Raw genomic sequence first — 14,501 nt, 5'->3', positions numbered from 1 at the left:
CATTTGAAAAGATCCTGATTCTGGAAAAGATTGAAGGCAGTAGGAGAAGGGGACAACAGAGGATGAGATGGTTGGATGGCATCACCGACTCAATGGACATGGATTTGGGTAGACTCTGGGAGTTAGTGATGGACAGGGAGGCCTGGCGTGCTGCGGTTCGTGGGGTTGCAAAGAATCAGACACGACTGAGCGACTGAACTGAACTGAACTGAACTGCTTTACAATGCTGTGTTAGTTTCTTTCAATGAAATAAATCAGCTGTGTGTGTGTGTGTATATATATCCTCTCCCTCTTGGGCCTCGCTCCCCCACATCACATCTCTCTAGGTCATTACCGAGCACCAAGCTGAGCTCCCTGTCTGCACAGCAGGTTCCCACTTAGCTGTCTGTTTACACATAGAAGTGTATACGAAAGTGAAAGTGAAAGTGAAGTCGCTCAGTCGTGTCTGACTCTGTGAACCCGTGGACTGTAGCCCACCAGGCTCCTCCGTCCATGAATATATATGGAGCAGTGTATATATGTCAATCCTAATCTCCCAGTTTGTCCCACCCTCCACGTCCCCGCTGTGTCCACACCTCCGTTCTCTAAGTCTGCATGTCTATTTCTGCTCTGCAAATATGTTATTATTCCCATTTAACAAATTAGGAAATCAAGGCTTAAAGAAGCTGAATGACTTGCTGCAGATTACAAAGCTAAAAAGTGATAAAATTGGAGCATGAACCCATTACTTCCTGATACCCTTAAAAAGTCATGTGCTCTTAAATATGACGCTGCTCTAACTTAGGGTGACAGGGACCCTTGGCCTTGAGGATGAGCAAGACTTGGGCAGACCGGAGTTTTGAGGACAACTTTTTCCCACCTCCCAAGAGTTAACTTGGATGTCCTCATTGTCTGGGTGAGAATCAAATCATTTACTATTGATCTTAAAAAAGCTACTGTTCCTTTTTCCTAAAGTGTCTCTGTAAATGCAACGTATTGATTTCCGAAGGACAATTCGAGCCAATTAATTTTTTTAAAACTAAGAAAATATAGATTTTGTTAAAAACTTGACTCTGTAAAGTCATTTTGATTTCTCATTATTGTGTTCTATCTTCTAACTCTCATCCAAGAAGGCCAAACGTTAACAAAGTACAGGAAGGGTTGATATTATTGACATACTTTGTCTTCACGAGGCTGAAGGCTTTAACTGAAGTGCAGAGGGCTTCTTCAATCCCGCTCTGTATGTGCACGCCTGTGTGTTTAATGGCCACCAACGTGCTTTTCTGTTCATGCTTTTACTTGAGAGTCTGGAAGGAAGGATTTGGTATCCCTGTTCTTCAAATGAGGAAAGGAGGACTCAGAGGGATTAAAGTGCCTAGGTCACAGCTCTAGAGAGAGAAGAGCCTGTACTTGAAACCCCATCATCTGTCCCCCACAGCCTAACTCTTATGGCCACTGGTTGGCAAAGGCATCTCCGTCTAGAACTGGTCAGCCTGTCTGAACCCAAACCTGATGTGTATTTTCCATCCCTCATCCAAGCTAATGATACCAGTTTCCACTCAACTATCTATGACGGAAGCCCCAAATATTCCTGAATCTTCCACTTCCTATTTGCTTCTTTGCCTCCTCCTCCATTTAAAACCGCATCTTTTAATCTTGTATCCAAATATTGCTCAGACCTCACTGTACTTTGTCTGTATCATCACTGTCTGTCAGATTCATAATGCAATAGTCCCCTAACTGGTATGCAGCTGGAAAATGGATGTTCTTGGAGTTCCTAGGTAGGTTATAGTATTGTCTACAAATGTGGGACGCTTTGTCTCTTTCTAAAAAAAATTATCTGTCTTTTTGTCTTCTATTACTGAGATTACCAGGACTGTTGCAAAATACTGAATAATAGTGAAAGTGAAAGTCGCTCGTTCGTGTTCGACTCTTTGCAACCCCATGGACTATGCAGTCCATGGGATTCTCCAGGCCAGAATACTGGAGTGGGTAGCCTTTCCCTTCTCCAGGGGATCTTCCCAACCCAGGGCTCGAACCGGGGTCTCCTGCATTGCAGTCAGATTCTTTGCCATCTGGTCACCAGGGAAGCCTAACAGAAACTATCACACTTTATGGTGAAACACTAGAATAAGGCCCACTCATCGACTTTTTCTGGTCTGGAGAATTTTCCATGGACAGAGGAGCCTGGCGGGCTACAGTCCATAGGGTCACAAAGAGTCAGACATGACTGAGCAGCTTCACGCACACGTGCCCAGGGAAAAACATCACATGTGTCATACACGGGCTTCGGCGGCCACTGGGGGATTCACAACACGTCTTCTACTGATAACAGGTTGCTGTATGTATGTGTGTGTGCTCAGTTGCTTAGTTGCTCAGACGTGTCTGACTATTTGTGACCCCATGGACTGTAGCCCACCAGGCTCTTTTGTCTGTGGAAGTTTCCAGGCAAGAATACTGGAGCAATACTGGAGTGGATTGCCATTTCCTCCTCCAGGGGATCTTCCAGACCCAGGCATCGAACCCACGTCTCTCTCATCTCCTACACTGGCAGGCGGATTCTTTACCACTAGTGCCAACTGGGAAGCCCTTACTGTATATATACATACAGATATGAAAAAAGAAATATATATTATGTATGTAAAATTATGTACATATGATTATATACATATATAATGTATACTTCTTTTGATAATTTAGAATTATATACATATATTTCTATTTTCCTAATCTTTTATGATAGCGGATTTCATTAATGTATTTTTTCCTATTGTTCACTCACTCCTAATGTTTCCCCTAATATCTAAAAAATACAAACCAGATTTGTTTGTTCACATTTTACAGGCATACCTTGGAGTTACTGTAGATTCAGTTCCAGGCCACTGCAATAAAGGATATATTGAAATAAAGTGAATCATCCAATATTTTTGGTTTCCCAGTGAATATAAAAGTTATGTTTCCGTTATACTGTATTCTGCTACGTGTGCAAAACTATTGCTAAGAAGTGGTAACTACCATCGGAGCCTTCAGCAAGTCGTAATCTTTTTGCTATAATAAGATCAAATATCACTGATCACGGATGACCATAACAAACAAGATAATACAGAAAAAGTGAAATATTTTGAGCATTACCAGAATGTGATAAAGAGGCAGGAAGCAAGCAAATGCTGCTGAAAAAAAATGGTGTTGATCGACTGACTTCGTGCAGCCTTGCCACAAACTTCCAGTTTGTAGGAAGTGCAACATCCGTGAAGTGCAAGAAAACGAGGTGTGCCTGCAACTTGGAATTTGCTGTTTATTCTTGTAATTAAGTTTTGGCCAAAGCGGTGCACGAGTGTTTGTATAATGTCTGTACAATGGATGTGTTTGGATCTGGTTTTAGTACCAGGATGATGGTAATCCAATAGAAGAAGCTGAAATACTTCTCATATTTTTCTAAGCTCTGAAATAGTTGACATAAGGTTTAGTACTTCTCTTGCAAAACAATTTTATAGAACAAGTCTGGTGCCTGGTTAGTCCCAAGCCTTGACTGTATTTCACATTTCTTTCTTAATTATTAACCTATTCAGTTTTTAAGTTCTGGAGTCAAATTTGTTCATTTATGTATTTTTAGAGAATCATACGTTTCATCTGTCACCTCCTGTTGCCATGTTTCATTGCAAGATATTTTGCTGCCAACAAATTAAGGAAGATGAGAGCTTACAATAAAGGATAATTTGAAAATATTAAACACTTTATATATTTAGCTTTGGAACAGTGAAGTACAGGGGAGCCGGACGTGCTACCCCTTCCATGGGGCCAGAAAGAGTCGGACATGACTTAGCGACAGAACAACAACAATCACAATATGTAGCTTTACAGAAAACACTGCCCTTGTTCTCACTTCACTGTGAATCAGTGAACAGTCTAGCACGGCCTGAAACTGAGACGAGGACTGGATTTGGGGAATCACTGCTTTACAACTGATCTTTTAAGGCTTGTTCCCCCTCCCACACAACCCACCGTTTCTTGAATATTCCAGACCCTCTTCTTTCCTTTCCCTTCCTCCCTCCCTTCCTGTATTTCTTTCTTGCCTCTACGTATATGCAAACAATTCCTATCTCTTCCTGAAATGTCCTTCCTCTGCTTCCATACACAGAAGTGACAGTTTATGTGAGGGATAGATTTTTGAAAAATTTACATAATTTAAAACTAACATAATTAAAAGATTAATTTTCTCATAGATCTAATGAAAGAATTTCTGGTGGTACTTGTTTCTTTCTTTTTTTTTTTCCTCCTATTTAGGAGGAAAACCATAAATACAACACTGACAAGAAATCATTTCAACAGCTGATCCTCTAACCATTAAAAGCCTTGGCATCAACCAACTGGGAAGCAAGAGGGGTAGGGTGATGAGTTCTGGGTTGGGGCTTTAAGGAACCAAGTGGACCCTTCCTCTTCTCCCTGTTGGACAAGAACAGACAGGTAAAAACAGCAACACTGAAACAGCTCAGTTTTCAGTTTTATCACTTTGTAAATTTTTTTTTTTTGTTCTTTTCCTCCATTTGACATCAGTGAAAGTTTTAATTATCACAAAACTGATTTTGCTGTAAATGGAGAAAGGGCACCAAAACAAAATGAAACCAAAAGCCCAAAGGTCAAACTGCGAACCCTAAATAAACCCTCAGGTCTGATCAGGGTCTACGTATCAGAAGAACCGTCAACTCCAACCCCATGCAATGTGACTCTTTGGAGGACTGTTGCAGCCACACCAACTTGACACACGAGTGTGAACAAGGTCAGCTGCTACAGCAAGGGCAACACTAGGTAATCTTTTAAAAAATACAGTACAAGGTACACAGGGTCCCAAGACAACCCTGCATGAAGCCCTCGTGGAGATCTGAGCCAAGCACTGATTGTTTGTAAAAATACCATGTTGCTACAAAAATATAAATTAATGCTACTGGTATTAAGAAATATCAGACACATACAACTTAAATATTCATTAATACTTATGAAAACTCTCCCCTAAAAAAAGATGTTTTTTGCTATTTTGTAATTTTTTATGTATTTTTTTAAAGATGAGTTTCTTGCACTAAAAGAGAGAGACACAGTCAGATGTGCCTATAGTATTGCCTAGAATGTCTTCACTGCTGAGAAAGGATGGGGAGCAATTCAAGACTACTGGGAGGGAGGGGGCACCAAGATTTACCTGCTATGAGAAGATCACTGATGTGAAGTCTCCGGGAAAGAAGAAGGTAGGTTCCATACATGTGTGTTAATACAGGCTTAGTTGCTCAGTCATGTCTGATTCTTGTGAGCTCATAGACCGTAGCCCACCGGGTTCCTCTCTCCATGGGATTCTCTGGGCAAGAATACTGGAGTGGGCTGCCATTTCCTTTTCCAGTGTTAATATATGATATTTGTTTTTCTCTTTCTGACTTACTTCACTCCATGTGACAGTCTCCAGGTCCATCCACGTCTCTGCAAAAGGCACTATTTTGTTCCTTTTTCATAGCTGAGTAATATTCCATTGTGTATATGTACCACATCTTCTTTATCCCTTTCTCTGTTGATGGCTTTCAAGTCCTGGCTGTTGTAAGTAAACAGTGCTACAGTGAACACTGGAGTTAATGCATCTTTTTGAATTATGGTTTTCTCTGGGTATATGCCCAGGAGTGGGATTGCTGTTTCTTATGGTAGAGATGAATTTATTTGCAAAGCAGAAACAGACACAGATGTAGAGAACAAATGCATGGATACCAAGTGGGGATGGGGCAGGGGGAGAGTGGGTGAGATAAATTGGGAGATTGGGATCGACATATATGTACTATTGATGCTATGTGTATTGATAAAATAGATAACTAGTAAGAACCGACTCTATAGCACAGGGAACTCTATTCAATGCTCTGTGGTGACCTAAATGGGAAGGGAAACCCAAAACAGGGCTATACATATGCATGTAGCTGATTCACTTTGCTGTACAGCAGGAACTAACACAATATTGTAAAGTAACTATACTTCAATAAAATAAGAAAAGGCAGGATAATCAGAAAGCAACTGAAAATAATTTATGCTTTTTAAAAATATCTCTTCTTCACATGGTTGTACAAAATGACTTCCTGACGGCTGGGATCTGAATGGCTCCTCCCGCAGTCCTTCAGGCCCCTCTGTCTCCTGGCCGGTGAGCCCCAGTCCTGTGCGAGTCCATGAGCTTGCGCACTGCCTGGGAACCAGGCCTCCTGACATGCTGGGAGAGAAGGGTCTTGGGCGGGACCAGCTGGCACCGGTTTTGGGAGCAGTGTAACTTCAGCTGGCCTCAGACTCCATGGTTTCTGCTAGCCTGGATTTCAGGAAGTGCTCTAGGGCTCCCAGGCCCCTGACATTGTGGACATGGCTAGGCTGTGCCCTTTTAAGGAACTTAGGTTTCAAGAGTCAAGGTGCCTGGTGGGATGTTGGGTGGGGGGCATCCCCGTGGGTCCTGATGCTGACGCCCTACTGCAAACCTAGCAATTCCTTCTCTGCACGCAAGTTGAATCTTTAAAGCAATGCCTGCGGTGGTGGTGGGGCGGGGAGGGTCATGACTAGAACAGACAGCAATCTCACGCCCTTTACCCTCATCAAAGCGGGGGCAGGTGCCTCTCCACACAGAATCCACAGGGCCCCTCCAGGGAACAGTGAGGCTCCTCAAACCCAAATGAGAGCAGAATGGTGGGTATTTCTGTTTACCAGCTCAAGTGCTAGCAGTGTAAACACTGTCTACAATTCACTTGGCATAATGACATTGAAAATAAACAATCCCTGATGAATTAAACAATGGTTTGAAAATTGCATAATTTCAAATTTTGTGCATAAATTGGGACTTTATTAATATTTTTATTCACATAGCTTCAAATTAATTCAATGTTGCATAATATGCAGTCAGCCTCCATTATACTCCCTTCTCTGATTTCTCATTAGCGCTTGATTATGTGTGTAATATAATTGCAGTAGTTGCGGCAGGAACCTTCACTCATTCTCCTCAACACAGGAGATGCTGTCTGATTGGGTAGAGCCTGAGCCTTGATTGGGCAAAGTTAATGTTTAACTGGTAAGCATGTAGTACCTTGAAGGGAGGTGACCCTGCATCCAGTTTCCCTGACTTTGCTCTGGTTAATTACATTGGCCACCATATGGTCACCCCTGGTCAGGACTCATCAGCAGCTAGATTCCTTGTCCCTCCCACTTGCAGATGACAAGCTCACCTAGACAGGACCTGCTTGCTCTTTTGGTTCTGCCTTGCTCCCTGCTCTTAGAGGAAAAGCTCAGCCCCGCAGACCCTGGCACCCAAGGTTCAGGGAGAGAGACTCACTGGCTTCTTTGGACTTTGAGCCTTTCCATATAGTCTGCTGCTGCTGCTGCTGCTAAGTCGCCTCAGTCGTGTCCGACTCTGTGCGACCCCATTGACGGCAGCCCACCAGGCTCCACCGTCCCTGGGATTCTCCAGACAAGAGCACTGGAGTGGGCTGCTATTTTCTTCTCCAATGCATGAAACTGAAAAGTGAAAGTGAAGTCGCTCAGTTGTGTCTGACTCTTTGCAACCCCACGGACTGTGGCCCACCAGGTCCCCTGTCCATGGGATTTTCCAGGCAAGAGTACTGGAGTGGGTTGCCATTGCCTTCTCCCTCCATATAAGTCTAGTCCAGTGTTTACCTGAACACAGGGTATTAGGAGTTCCCAGTTTCTCTCTCTTATATTAACGTGCTTTGTTTCCTCCAGTGGCTTGTGTGTACAGACAGACACACCTCAGAGATATTGTGGGTTCAATTCCAGACTACAACAATAAAGCAAATATTGCAATAAAACAAATCATGTGAGCATAGAAAAGTTGTGTTTACCCTATACTGTTAAAGAATTGATACTTTCAAATTGTGGTGCTGGAGATGATTCATGGGAGTCGCTTGGACAGCAAGGAGATCAAACCAGTCAACCTTAAAGGAAATCAACCCTGAATATTTGTTGGAAGTACCGATGCTGAAGCTGAAGCTCCAATACTTTGGCCACCTGATGCGAAGAGAAAACTCATTGGAAAAGATCCTGATGCTGGGGAAAGATTGAAAGCAAAGGAGAAGCAAATGGCTGAGATTGAAATGGTTAGATAGTATCACTGACTCAATGGACATGAAGCTTAGTAAACTCTGGGAGATGGTGAAGGACAGGGGAGCCTGGTGTGCTATAGTTCATGAGGTTGCAAAGAATTAGACTTTACTTAGTGACTGATTCCAAAAACAACAGTGACTGAACAACAACAACCCTACACTGTAGTCTGTAAAGTGTGAATTAGCATTATGTCTAAAAATAATACACCTATTTTAGTTAAAAATTACTTTACTCTTAAAAAGTGCTAACCATCATCTGGGCCTTCAGTAAGTTGTAATCTTTCTGCTGGTGGAGGGTCTTGCCTCAGTGTTGATGGCTGCTGACTGACCAGGGTGCTGTTTGCTGAAGTTGGAGTGGCTGTGGTGATTTCTTAAAATAAGACAGAGGTAGAATTTGCTGCATTGATTGACTCTTCCTTCCATGAATGATTTTTCTGTAGCATGCAGATGTGTTAGATAGCATTTTACCCACAGTAGAAATTTTAAAATTGGATTTGGGACTTTCCTGGCAGTCCAGGGGTTAAGGCTCTGAACTCCCAGTGCAGGGGGCACAGGTTCAATCCCTGGTCAGGAAACTAGGATCCTGTATGCTGCTCAGCCAAAAAACAAACAAACAAAAAAATTAAATTTGAGTCAATTCTCTCAGCTGTTGCTTTGTCAACTAAGTTTATGTTAAATTCTAAATCTCTTGTTGTCATTTCAAGAATCCTCACAGCATCTTCACTAGGAGGAGACTCTATTTCAAGAAACCACTTTTTCTGCTCATCCATGAGAAGCAGTTCCTCCCTGTGAAAATTTTGTCATGAGGTATCAGAAGTTCAGTCACTTCTAATTCTAGTTCTCTTGCTACTTCTGTTTCACCTATAGTTACTCCTCCACGGAAGTCTCGAACTCTCAAAGTCACCCATCAAGTGGGAATCAACAACCTCTTCCTGTGAGTCATGAATACTCTTCATGGCATCTAGAATGGTGAATCCTTTCCAGAAGGTTTTAAATGGTCTTTGCCAGCTCCATCAGAGGAATCACTATTTATAGCAGTGATAACTATGGAAAGTCTTCCCTTGTGACTCAGCTGATAAAGAATCTGCCTGCAATGTGGGAGACCCTGGTTCGATTCCTGGGTTGGTAAGATCCCCTGGAGAAGGGAAAGCTACCTACTCCTGTATTCTGGCCTGGAGAATTCCATGGACTGTATAATCCATGGGGTTGCAAAGAGTTGGACACAACTGAGCGACTTTTACTTTCATCTAATAGATGGGCTTCCTAGGTGTTTGGTAGCTCAGCTGTAAGGAATCCACCTGCAATGCAGGAGACCCTGATTCAATTCCTAGGTTGGGAAGATCCACTGGAGAAGGGATAGGATACCCACTCCAGTATTCTTGGGCTTCTCTGGTGGTTCAGCTGATAAAGAATCTGCCTGCAGTGTGGGAGACTGGGTTTGATCCCTGGGTTGGGAAGATCCCCTGAAGAAGGGAAAGACTACCTACTCCAGACTGAGTGACTTTCACTTCACTAACTTTATGAAATGCAGGTTTTAAGTAATAAGACTTGAAAATTGAAATAACTCCTTGATCCATGGGTTGCAGAATGGGCGCTGAGTTGTGTGCTTAGTCATGCCATCACGTCAGACTCTTCGCTACCCCATTGACTGTAGTCCACCAGTCTCTTCTGTCCATGGGATTTTTCAGGCAAAAATACTGGGGTGGGTTGCCATTTCCTCCTCTAGCGGATCTTCTCTACCCAGGGATCGAACCCCAGTCTCATGTGTCTCCAGCAATGCAAGTGAATTCTTTACCTGCTGAGCCATCAGAGAAGCCTGGATACTGTATCAGCAGGCATGAAAATAACACGAATCTTATGCATCTCCATCAGAGCTCATAGGTGACCAGGTGCATTGTCAGTGAGAAGTCATATTTTGAAAGGAATCTTTTTTTCTTCTATGCAGTAGTTCTCAAAGGTAGGCTTAAAGTATTCAGTAAACCATGTTGTAAAGAGACATGCTGTCATCTAGGCTTTGTTGTTCCCTTTATAGCACACAGACAGGGTAATTTTAAGGTAAATTCTTAAGGGCCCTGGGATTTTTGAAATGGTAAATGGACATTGTCTTTCAGTCAGGAGCTTCATTAGACCCCAACAAGAATCAGTTTGTTCTTGGAAGCTCTGAAACCAGGCACTGACTTCTCCTCTCTAGCTATGAAAGTCCTAGATGGCATCTTCTTCCAGTTGAGACTGTATGTCTACATTGCAAATCTGTTCTTTAGTGTAGCTTCCTTCATTAATAATCTGAGTTGTATCTGGATAACTTGTGTCACCTTCCATCAGTACATCAGCCCTTGCTGCATCACTTTGTACTATGATGTCATGGAGACAGCTTTCTTTTCGTATATCTCATGAATCAAACTCTGCCAGCTTCAAACTTTTCTTCTGCAGCTTCCTCACTTCTCCCAGGCTTCATAGAATTAAAGAGAATTAGGTCCTTGTTTCAGATTAGGTTTTGGCTTAAGGGAATGCTATAGCTGGTTTGCTGTTCTATCCAGGCCACTAAAACCTTTTCCATGTCAGTGATAAGGCCGTTTTACTTTCTTATCATGTGTGTGTTTATGGAGTAGCACTCTTAATTTCCTTTGAGAACTTTTTCTTTGCTTTCACAACTTGGCTAACTAGCACAAGAGGTCTAGATTTTGGTCTCTCTTGATGTTTTACACGCAGTCCCAGATGGTGCAGTGGTAAAGAACCCACCTGCCAATGCAGGAGACGTAGGAGACATTTCGATCACTGTGTTGGGAAGATCTCCTGGAGGAAGAAAATGGAAAACCACTCCAGTATTCTTACCTGGAGAATCCCATGGACAGAGGCCTGGTGGATTACAGTCCATGGGGTCACAAGACTGAGAACAATGCAATACTCATTGACTAAGCTTAATACTCAATGAATAGGCTTAATCATTCTAATTTTTTATTTGAAGTGACAGATGTGAGACTCTTCCTTTCACTTGAACACTTAGAGGTCCTTGAAGGGTTATTATTGGCCTAATTTCAACATTGTATCTCAAGGGATAGGGAGGCCTGAGAGGAGAGGGGGAAAGATGGTGGAACAGCCAACTGGTGGAGCCACCAGAACACATATAACACACTTATCAATTAAGTTCTGTGTCATGTGGTTCTGTGTCATGGTTCGTGGTGCCCCCAAACAATGACAATAGTAACAAGAAAGATGGTGCACTGGGACGACCCAGAGGGATGGTATGGGGAGGGAGGAGGGAGGAGGGTTCAGGATGGGGAACACATGTATACCTGTGGTGGATTCATTTTGATATTTATAATTAAAAGAAATAAAAAAAAGAAAAAAAAAAGAAAAAGTCTGAAATATTGTGAGAATTTCAAAATGTGACATGAAAACATGAATTGAGCCAATGCAGTTGGAAAAATGGTGCCTCTAGATTTGTGCTATGCAGAGTTGTCTCAAACCTTCAATTTGTAAAAATGCATGAGTGCATGCTGAGTCGTGTCCAACTTTTTGTGACGCCATGGACTGCAGTCCATCAGGCTCCTCTGTCCATGGAATTTTCTCAGCAAGAATACTGAAGTGGATTGCCATTTCCTCTTCCAGGGGATCTTCCTGACCCAGAAATCAAACCCATGTTTCCTTAGTCTCTTACCTTCCATGTGGATTCTTTACTGCTGACTCACTGGGGAATTTGTAAAACTGCAGTATCTGCAAAATGCAGTAAAGCAAAGTGCATTCAACGAGGTATGTCTATACAGCTGCCTCTGTAGAGAATGGATGAAGGCACGAGTACGGGATTGTCAACAGCCCTCTTCCTCTTCCTAATAAGCTTGTCCCAGTGTTGGCTGGTTGGGTGTGAGGCAGTGTAGACCCCTCCCCACTCTCTCCATGTGAAGGTCCTGCAGCTTAGAATCTGTGTTATTTATATTTTAGGCTCAGTCCCCGCAGGCTCTGATGCTTAACATCTTTTTGACCAAATGAAACTGCTTCCCTGTTTAAACGGTTACCTCCGATAGACAAGTCTTCCTTCTGGCTAAATGAAATATCTTCCTAGTTGTATATTAAGTGCAGTTTTCTTCTCCGTGTCCGTGGAGACCATCTGACAGACGCCACATCTTGTGACTCCTCTGGTATCTGAAGGCAGACGTCATCACCCTCGAGTTCTGTTTCTCTGGATTAGAAAGCCTCAATGCAGCCAGTGTTTCCCCATGGTGATTCTGTGATCCAACAGTCAGGTCATTTCTCCAATTCCTTTTCATCCCTCGTCAGACTGCCAGACCAAAGACGCAAGCCGAGACTGGAGGAGGGATCCCTGGCTGGTGCTTCTACACCCCTCTCTTTCAGCTCAGCCCGTTCACCTTCTTTCTGGACACGTTTCTGGCTCGTTCCACTTGCTGCGCATTGTGGTCCCTGTGGGCTTTTATTCTCTACTTTTTTATTTGCAGGTCATTGACCCACTTGTATCTGTGTCTTTTCTTTGTTTTGGTTACAGTCTGATATCTTATACTTAAAGCCTCTTAAAAGGCATCCTTTTATTTCGTGGTTTGTTGAATTCCAGGTCTACTTGACAAATTATATTGTGGAATTTTAGCAAGTCTGCCCAAATCTTCACAAACTATGCTAATTGCTGCTAGTAAGTGATTGTTACACATTTGTTTAAGGCATTATTCTAGGGCTGCTCTCTCTGACACAGTAGCCACTAGCCACATGTAGCTATTTAAAACTAAATCATTAAGGTTAAATAAAACTTAAAATTCGGTTTCTCTAGCCACGTTTCAAGTGCCCAGTGGTCACGTGGGGCTAGGGGCTACCATAGTGGGCACACAGATACACGTTTTCCTTATTGCAGAGCGTATTACTGGATGGCGTGGTCCAGGAGGCATTCCAGCAGTTTTGGTAGCAGAAAGTGGCCACATTTATGACCTCAAATCATACAGTGTGAGATACTGAAGTCCCATAATTCTTAGTGTTCTTACTTTTTGGATTTCCTTCCCATTTAAGTCACCACAGAGACTTGAGAAGAGTTCCCTGTGTTTATACACTTTTCTCATTAATTATTAATTTTATACATAGTATTGATGGTGTATCTAAGTCAGTTCCAATCTTCCAGTTCATCTCATTCCCCCTTCTCCCATATGAATCGATATATTTGTTTTCTATGTCTGTGGCTCTATTTCTGCTTTTAAAATAAGACTTTTCTATATCCGTTTTTTTCAGATTCCACACATATGCACTGTGTGTGGAATCTGAAATAAAATAAATATTTTATTTACTTTTCCTCATTGGTTTAAATTTTGTACTTTTCATGCAACTTATTGGCACAGATCTGTAACATGTGATGTGCGTACTGCGCAGGTGTATATCGTGTCCCAATTTCTTTCCAACAGTGGTGCACAGTCCGGGAGTGTCAAGATTCTGCTGACCGTTGCTTAATCTTGGCTGTACACATTGAGACGTTTCTCTAGTGAAAGGGTTTTCGTGTTTACCTTCCCCAAACCACCATCTAGTCAAGGCTATGGTTTTTCCAGTGGTCATGTATGGATGTGAGAGTTGGACTGTGAAGAAGGCTGAGCACCGAAGAATTGATGCTTTTGGACTGTGGTGTTGGAGAAGACTCTTGAGAGTCCCTTGGACTGCAAGGAGATCCAGCCAGTCCATTCTGAAGGAGATCAGCCCTGGGATTTCTTTGGAAGGAATGATGCTAAAGCTGAAACTCCAGTACTTTGGCCACCTCATGCAAAGAACCGACTCATTGGAAAAGACTCTGATGCTGGGAGGGATTGGGGGCAGGAGGAGAAGGGGACAACAGAGGATGAGATGGCTGGATGGCATCACTGACTCGATGGACAGGGAGGCCTGGCGTGCTGCGATTCATGGGGTCGCAAAGAGTTGGACATGACTGAGTGACTGAACTGAACTGAACTGAACGGAACCTATGCTAACCCTTTGCCCTACCTGTGTCCCTGTAGACTCTCTCTCCAGGAAATGGCCTCTTACCCAGCATCTTGTAAAAGCAGCTGCAACAGTCCCACTTGTTTTAGCAGAAAGGCCACCTGCTGATCCTCTCTGACTTTTACAACCCTTAGCTTCCCAGGGATTTGAAGCTGGAAAACTTTGGTCTTAACCACATTCTGTTTCTTTTTTTTCTAACTTAATTTTTGGCAGTGCCATGTGGTACGTGGGATCTTAGTTCCCTGATCAGGGATTGAACCTGTGCCCCCTGCATTGGAAGCTTGGAGTCTTAACCACTGGACTGCCAGCAAAGTCCTTTTGTTCTTTCTGTTTACTGAATCTACACTTGATTTCATCCTGGACTTATGAAAAGATTCGAAAAGCCGCGTGAATGTTGCTGAAAGGGTGACCTGTCGTTTTAGTTTTGTCCAGCCTATCATAGCTCCT

The 14,501-nt window shown here is 42.8% G+C and overlaps 1 long non-coding RNA gene across 1 annotated transcript in view; it reads right to left on the bottom strand.

Annotated features, from left to right (window-relative positions):
* Positions 1 to 3,252: 3,252 nt before the first annotated feature.
* LOC138988184 (uncharacterized) overlaps positions 3,253 to 14,501 on the bottom strand; it is a 50,210-nt gene continuing 38,961 nt past the window's right edge. The window contains exons 3-4 of the long non-coding RNA XR_011464437.1: positions 5,171 to 5,547; positions 3,253 to 4,422 (exon numbers count right to left, since the gene is read on the bottom strand). This is a non-coding gene — a long non-coding RNA (uncharacterized lncRNA). The remainder of the gene's footprint in view (positions 4,423 to 5,170; positions 5,548 to 14,501) is intronic.

This window comes from Bos mutus, chromosome 6 (genome assembly GCF_027580195.1).
Source record: "Bos mutus isolate GX-2022 chromosome 6, NWIPB_WYAK_1.1, whole genome shotgun sequence".
NCBI lineage: Eukaryota > Metazoa > Chordata > Mammalia > Artiodactyla > Bovidae > Bos > Bos mutus.
The sequence above is the reverse complement of the archived record's forward strand: the minus strand, read 5'-3'. Positions and strand labels throughout refer to the sequence as shown.